The sequence below is a fragment of the Ranitomeya imitator genome, chromosome 2 (assembly GCF_032444005.1).
Source record: "Ranitomeya imitator isolate aRanImi1 chromosome 2, aRanImi1.pri, whole genome shotgun sequence".
NCBI classification, from domain to species: Eukaryota; Metazoa; Chordata; class Amphibia; order Anura; family Dendrobatidae; genus Ranitomeya; species Ranitomeya imitator.
In genome coordinates this window covers 420394589-420401908 of record NC_091283.1, presented here as the reverse complement: position 1 = coordinate 420401908, position 7320 = coordinate 420394589, and the positions used below count along the sequence as shown (strand labels likewise).

At 42.8% G+C, this 7320-nt stretch overlaps 1 non-coding gene across 1 annotated transcript; it reads right to left on the bottom strand.

Moving 5' to 3' along the window:
* Positions 1-941: 941 nt before the first annotated feature.
* Positions 942-1136, bottom strand: LOC138668088 (U2 spliceosomal RNA). Its single transcript, XR_011319077.1, has one exon. It is a non-coding gene; the product is annotated as a U2 spliceosomal RNA (small nuclear RNA).
* Positions 1137-7320: the final 6184 nt, after the last annotated feature.

The window sequence follows — 7320 nt, the reverse complement described above, 5'->3', positions numbered from 1 at the left end:
TAAAAAATCTGCCTAACTCCGCCTAATCTGCATAACTCCGCCTGATCTGCATAACTCCGCCCATCTGAACACACCCTCCATCCCTTTGGCGCTCCAGAGTGCAACTATTAGTGCAAGTCTGCAAATTGCCCCTTTAAAAAAAAGACAATCCCCCAACCATGTGGTCTGCTGCTGTTCCAGCAGCAGACTGAAGACGGCGCCATTTTTCTCTGCCTTAGATAAGTCCAGAGCCCATTGTGACACGTGAGAGTTCCGGAGTCAATGGCTGAAGGCCCCATTGTGACAGCAGCAGGTGAAGGTTCCGTGCACAGATTCTATCTACTGCAGGCAGGCAGCAGCAGCGCACCCAGTTGGTCAAAAGCATTAGAATACTACTCACACAGTACAAGACAAAATAGACAAGACTAGCACATTCAAGATCATCACAGACACCATTTTTCCTTCTTTATTGAAATACATATCATACACCACATAATTAAAAGTCAGTGGTCCACAAGAGGGAGCCAATGTTTTACAAAGGAATTTGTGCATGCGGTCACAAATGTAGTATGTATGGCCGAACTACTCGTAGGATACTTCAATTTAAACACTTCATGCTGACAGACAGCAGGCAGGGGCCTAATTTTGTAGATGGCACAATATATTAGCAACACTGTTACAAAGGCCTCATTCGGGCCTACATCTTAACACACCTGTGGCAACCAGCAAAGATTGCTTGATTGCTTGATTGATTGCATATTGGATGCAATCCAATGCTGAACATGCACAGGTGAAAGCAAGGCACAGGAAATGTTGCAAACGGTCCAGTGAAATTGAGCAAATTGCTACATTTGCCACCTGAAACGTGCTTCTTTGACCCTGAAAAGAATTCTCAGAAAGTGTTAAATGACAACTTGCTGGGCTGATTTCAATTCAATCTGTTTTTGGAAACCGGATCAGAGAAGGGGTGCACTGTTCCCGGAGATACTGCAATAACGGGTCAATGCGTGGAGTGGACAGAGCAAGCTCCATTTCCAGCTCCCTGTTCTAAAAATCCATTTAATATATGGTCCCCAAATAGGGGACGTATCAGATATTAAACTGATAAGAACAGATTTTTTTTTTTTTTTTTTTTTTTTACCATTCAGTAAAGTTTTATAGCAACAAACACAAGTATAAAACTCAAAATACGTTGCCAAAAACCCTCATCATCATGGTATTTCCTTTATTCCATCTTCTGTAACTTAAAGCAATTACAAAACATATTACATCCTTTACAACCTTATGAACATTCTTTTTTACATAATAACATAACAGTTCAGAAAGCACAAAACAATGACTTACTGGAACTTTACCAGTGACCTCCATTTTTTAACTTTCCAAAAACCTTCTGAATCGGAGCCACCACCGCCACGGCTGTCCCATAAATAAACTACGTATAACCTAGAGAGAACCATCCTAATACAATTATTAACTGAAATCACTTTCCTCTTGAATACGCACAAATTCCTAACATCCCACAGACTTTCTATTACACATGCCATTATCAACCACATCAATCTCTCCTTCACCCGACTACTTGCACCCATCCCAAACATTACCACTCTCCAATTTATGAAATTCACATCCGCCAGTCCCTTGCATAAACCACCCACTCCCTTCCAAACACTCTGAGCATAATCACAATTCCATACCAAATGCATAACAGATTCGCTCCCTCCACATCCATCCCTTGGACACACTTCACTCCTAATCAGGTCCCTCCTCTTTTGCACTGCTCTCACAGGTAAAATCTCATGCAGACACATCCATACAATATCACGCTGTCTATTAGATATCCCTTTTATACTCATCTTCCTCCATACATATGACGCTTCGCTCGATCTCAAACCACTAATATTACATTCGAACTCTCTCACACGCATCTTTCTCTTTACATTCCTTATCACCTTAAATTCGCTCATAGGAACATCTAACAAATCATGCTTAATAATAAACTTTTCCACAAACTCATACCATACTGGACATTTAAACGACACCGGCACTCTCGCATCCCTTCTCATCCACTTCAAACCAAATAACATCCATCCAGCCATATATCTAACCATAAATGCCGTTTTATTATCCCTTCCTAACAAAACAACCACAGTCTTAATATAATTCAAACCAAGACATAACTCAAAATTAGGGAAATCCATTCCCCCATTCTCCCGTAATCTACACAAAAATTCCCTTTTCAGTTTCTCCATTTTACTCCCCCAATAAAAAGTAAAAATTAACTTTTCAATCCTCCTAAAACCCCTATAAGGGGCTGGAAAAACAACTGATACAAAAAGTAACATAGGAAGAATAACAGATTTTATAATAAGGACTTTGCCTGACAATGTCAGGTCCCTCAACCTCCAAAAATTTAATTTTTGTTCTATCCGCTTCCCACATTCATCCCAACTCTCATTCCCTTTTAAATCTTTATTAAAACATACACCCAACACCTTAATCGCACCTTCCTCACATATCACGCCATCCATCCTAACACTCGCATCCCCAAAACACTTAAAGCTACACTTCCCCCAATTTACCTTAAAACCAGACGCCCCACAAAAGAAATCTAGTAACAACCTTGCGCGATTCATTGTAGCCATACTATCACCCACCACCACCACGTCATCCATATACCCTAATACCTTTACATTCTTACCACTACTCCCTGGAATCAAGAGACCATTCATCACCTTCTCTCTCCGAATCATACACAAAAGGGGTTCTATCACACTTATAAACAGAACAGGGGACAAAGGGCACCCCTGCCTGACCCCTGAATTAATAGGCACCTTCTTGCTCAAACATCCATTCACTAACACCTCACTCACCACACCATCATACAAACATTTCACTGCATTCACAAAATTCCCAGGATATCCCATCCTTTGTAATACCTCAAACATAAATACATGCGACACTCGATCAAAAGCTTTCTCAAAATCCACACTAAACACCATACATTTCCTTTTCCTAAACATACAATCCCCTATTACATCTCGCAGCAACAAAAGATTATCAGACATACATCTACCCGGTACCGCACACACTTGGTCTTCGCCAACCACACTGCCAATTACTACACGCATCCGATTAGCAAGAATCTTGCTAAAAACTTTATAATCTGTGTTGAGTAATGTAATTGGCCTCCAATTACGCAAACACTTCTTATCACCCTTCTTATATAGTAAAACTACCACTCCTTCCTTCATGGAATCACATAGTACACCATTCCTCCACATATACTGACACACATCAACAAAATCACTTCCAATCAGATCCCATACTTTCACATAAAACTCAACAGGCAAACCATCTTTTCCAGGCGTTTTATTCTTTTTCGCACCATCCACTGCTTTTTTAACCTCATCCAAAATAACATCCTCACTCAAACACTCACGTTCATCTGAATCGAGTTGATTCTCCAACATTCCTAACACATGTTCCTTCAAACTTCCATCCACCCATTTTGACCCAAAAAGACTACAATAAAAACTATGCACTTCATCCAACACATCCTTTCCGCTCACAGTCATACCATTGTCATTTACCACCTCATCCATATCATCTCTCTTACTACACATTTTCTTAAAAAAATATCTTGTACACTTTTCATCCATATCCAAATGCTCAACTCTTGTCCTAAAAATAATTTCTTTCCCACGCTTAACCAAGACACGCTTCATTTCTTCTCTCACATCTCTAAGTAGGTCACCTACATCAATTCCTTTCATACTCATTTTCTGTAGCCACTCAATCCTCATATTTAAATCCTTAAATCTACTTCTCTCAATGGCAGCTTTCTTATAGCCCCACCTCTTAAAAAATTTCTTAATTTCCACTTTTACCCAATCCCACCATACAATCACACTCACAAAATTATTTTTCTGAGTCCTCCACCATTCATATTTACATTCAAAATCTCTCATAACTCTAGCATCCTCTAACAGCCTAACATTTAGTTTCCATACACCACCACCATACACCATTTTTTTATCACCTTCAAACATACCCCACAAACCCTCATGATCTGTAAAAGAAAATACATATTGTGAAAAAGACTTACACTCCAAACCTCTACTTGTGAACAGCATATGATCAATCCTAGTTGCAATTCCACCCCTGTCAGCCCTATATGTGGCCGGTGGTGGCTTACCCAAAAGTTCAGCAGCATCTGAAAAGGAAAAATCAGAAACAATTTGATTAAGGACATTACCCGAGGCATCAATGTCCCCTTCGGTAGTACAGTTAAAGTCCCCAACTAAAATTACTGGAATTCTTCCAGGCAAAAAGAGACGTATTTTCTCTAACAAGCCTAACCTGTCCCCTTTATTAGTAGAACAATATACATTTAGAATTTTCACCCTCCACCCCCTCCCCTTAACCACTGCCACAATACACCGCCCTGGTTCCACCACAGTGTAACTTTCAAAACTTAAATTCCTATTACCTAACAAAATCCCCACCCCATCATTTTTATTTGTCACTGAACCAGACCATATACTTTGTCCATATACCCAATCCTTTTCAGAAAGCGACTCTTCAATCCCACATTCCTGCAAACAATAAACACTAGCTCCAAGATTCTTTAATTCTTCTAATATGGCTAATCTTCTTGGCTTAGATTTTAACAATCTCACATTAAGAGACAATATAGTACATCTCACATTGGAGCCCATTTTTAGCCATATTAGTTAGGTAAGAGCATACTCCCCATTTAAGTTTCAACCATTCTCATGTAGAACTTCCATCCCTGATGTTAAACAAGGATAGTTGACATCTTCTTCCAGAAAAGGACACACAGGAGAGGAGCTATATCCCTCTGGAAAAACTCTGTCACTACAAGGGCTAGCGCTCTCAACACCAACAGGTGAAGAATCAGGCCGAAACTTCTTTGCAGAAGATACCTCACAGTCATCGTCAGGGGTCCTCACCACTCCATCCGTGAAGTCACCCTGACCCCCGTCACCTTCACCTTTTACCTCCGGACTTTGCAAAACCAACACTGGCGTTTTGGAGAGTGAACCGCTCACTTCTCCCTCACCACGCACATCCAGGAGGGATGGAGGATCGGCACACTCCATCTCCGCACCCTCACCACTGGCAACATCAACTGGCTCTTCCAGAACCTCCATAAGGTCCCTTACTGCCTCAATCTCTTCACCAAGGGTGGCGGCAGCAGCACTTGGACCTGGTGACACAGCCTCTGCATAAGACCTGGTACGGAAGGGACAGTTCTTGAAAGCGTGCCCCTCCCCTCCACACACATTGCAGACCATGGAGTTGGTGCACTCCTTTGCAAGATGGCCCACAGTATTGCATTTCTCGCAAAACTTCTCCACCTTACAGTCCTCCTGGAAATGTCCAAAGGACTTGCACTTACGGCAAAACCGTGGAGCACCGGGAAAATACATAAACCCTTTATCCTTCCCGATGGCAAAACTAAGGGGAGGATAACGGACACCACCAGGTCCCTGAGGGTCTTCATGGAACCGTACAAAAAACTTATGTTTACCGGTCCACAAACCTACCTCGTTCCGCACCCTATGTGAATAAACCACATGGCTGCAGTGACGGAGCAGGAAATTTTCAATGTCCTCAATACTCACAAAAGGGTTATGCATAAAAACCACGACTGGCACCTCCCCTCTTGAATACAGAACTGTAAATGTGAGTCCATCCAAGGCCGAGTTCTGCAAAGCCTCTTGCTGCTTCAGGCTGCTAAATAGATTCTGGCAAGCAGCCACATAATCAAGCACTAAAACATACCGGCCATTCCTTGGAAACTCCTGAAGACAGATGATAGACTCACGAGCCACTCCCAGGATCTTGAAGATGACTTCTTCCACCAAAAAACGAAGACTGAAATGGTTCCTCCTCGATTCCTCGATATCAATGCGGAAAGCATTCTTGACCCGAACATCGTCGGTCCCAGCATAGCGTATCCTCACGCCCATCGTTCCTCGTTTCCTTCGGACCCCCCCCAATAGCAGCAGGCAGCTTAAGCCACCTAAGTGGCGATGCTGCAAGGCCGAAGGGGAGACACTACAGGAACCTCTTTGGCAAGACACAAGATCTTAGCCAAAAGGCCGAGAAGCGATAGCCTGAAATGGTTTGCCACTCCGGACGCCCCATGGCCTACAACCAGGACCCACTGTGGAGAGAGCCCAAAAGATGATTGCCCAGGGGAAGACATTTTTTTTCTAAACTCTGGATGCCTTCTCAAATGGCAGTTCTGGTGTGTGTGGGGGTGTGTGGGGGGTGTGTGGGGGTGTGTGGGGGTGTGTTCAAGTTGGGCCCAACGCGTTTTTAAAAAATCTGCCTAACTCCGCCTAATCTGCATAACTCCGCCTGATCTGCATAACTCCGCCCATCTGAACACACCCTCCATCCCTTTGGCGCTCCAGAGTGCAACTATTAGTGCAAGTCTGCAAATTGCCCCTTTAAAAAAAAGACAATCCCCCTACCATGTGGTCTGCTGCTGTTCCAGCAGCAGACTGAAGACGGCGCCATTTTTCTCTGCCTTAGATAGGTCCAGAGCCCATTGTGACACGTGAGAGTTCCGGAGTCAATGGCTGAAGGCCCCATTGTGACAGCAGCAGCAGGTGAAGGTTCCGTGCACAGATTCTATCTACTGCAGGCAGGCAGGCAGGCAGGCAGGCAGGCAGCAGCGCACCTAGTTGGTCAAAAGCATTAGAATACTACTCACACAGTACAAGACAAAATAGACAAGACTAGCACATTCAAGATCATCCATCACAGACACCATTTTTCCTTCTTTATTGAAATACATATCATACACCACAGAATTAAAAGTCAGTAGTGGTCCACAAGAGGGAGCCAATGTTTTACAAAGGAATTTGTGCATGCGGTCACAAATGTAGTATGTATGGCCGAACTACTCGTAGGATACTTCAATTTAAACACTTCATGCTGACAGACAGCAGGCAGGGGCCTAATTTTGTAGATGGCACAATATATTAGCAACACTGTTACAAAGGCCTCATTCGGGCCTACATCTTAACACACCTGTTGCAACCAGCAAAGATTGCTTGATTGCTTGATTGATTGCTTGATTGATTGATTGATTGATTGCATATTGGATGCAATCCAATGCTGAACATGCACAGGTGAAAGCAAGGCACAGGAAATGTTGCAAACGGTCCAGTGAAATTGAGCAAATTGCTACATTTGCCACCTGAAACGTGCTTCTTTGACCCTGAAAAGAATTCTCACAAAGTGTTAAATGACAACTTGCTGGGCTGATTTCAATTCAATCTGTTTTTGGAAACCGGATCAGAG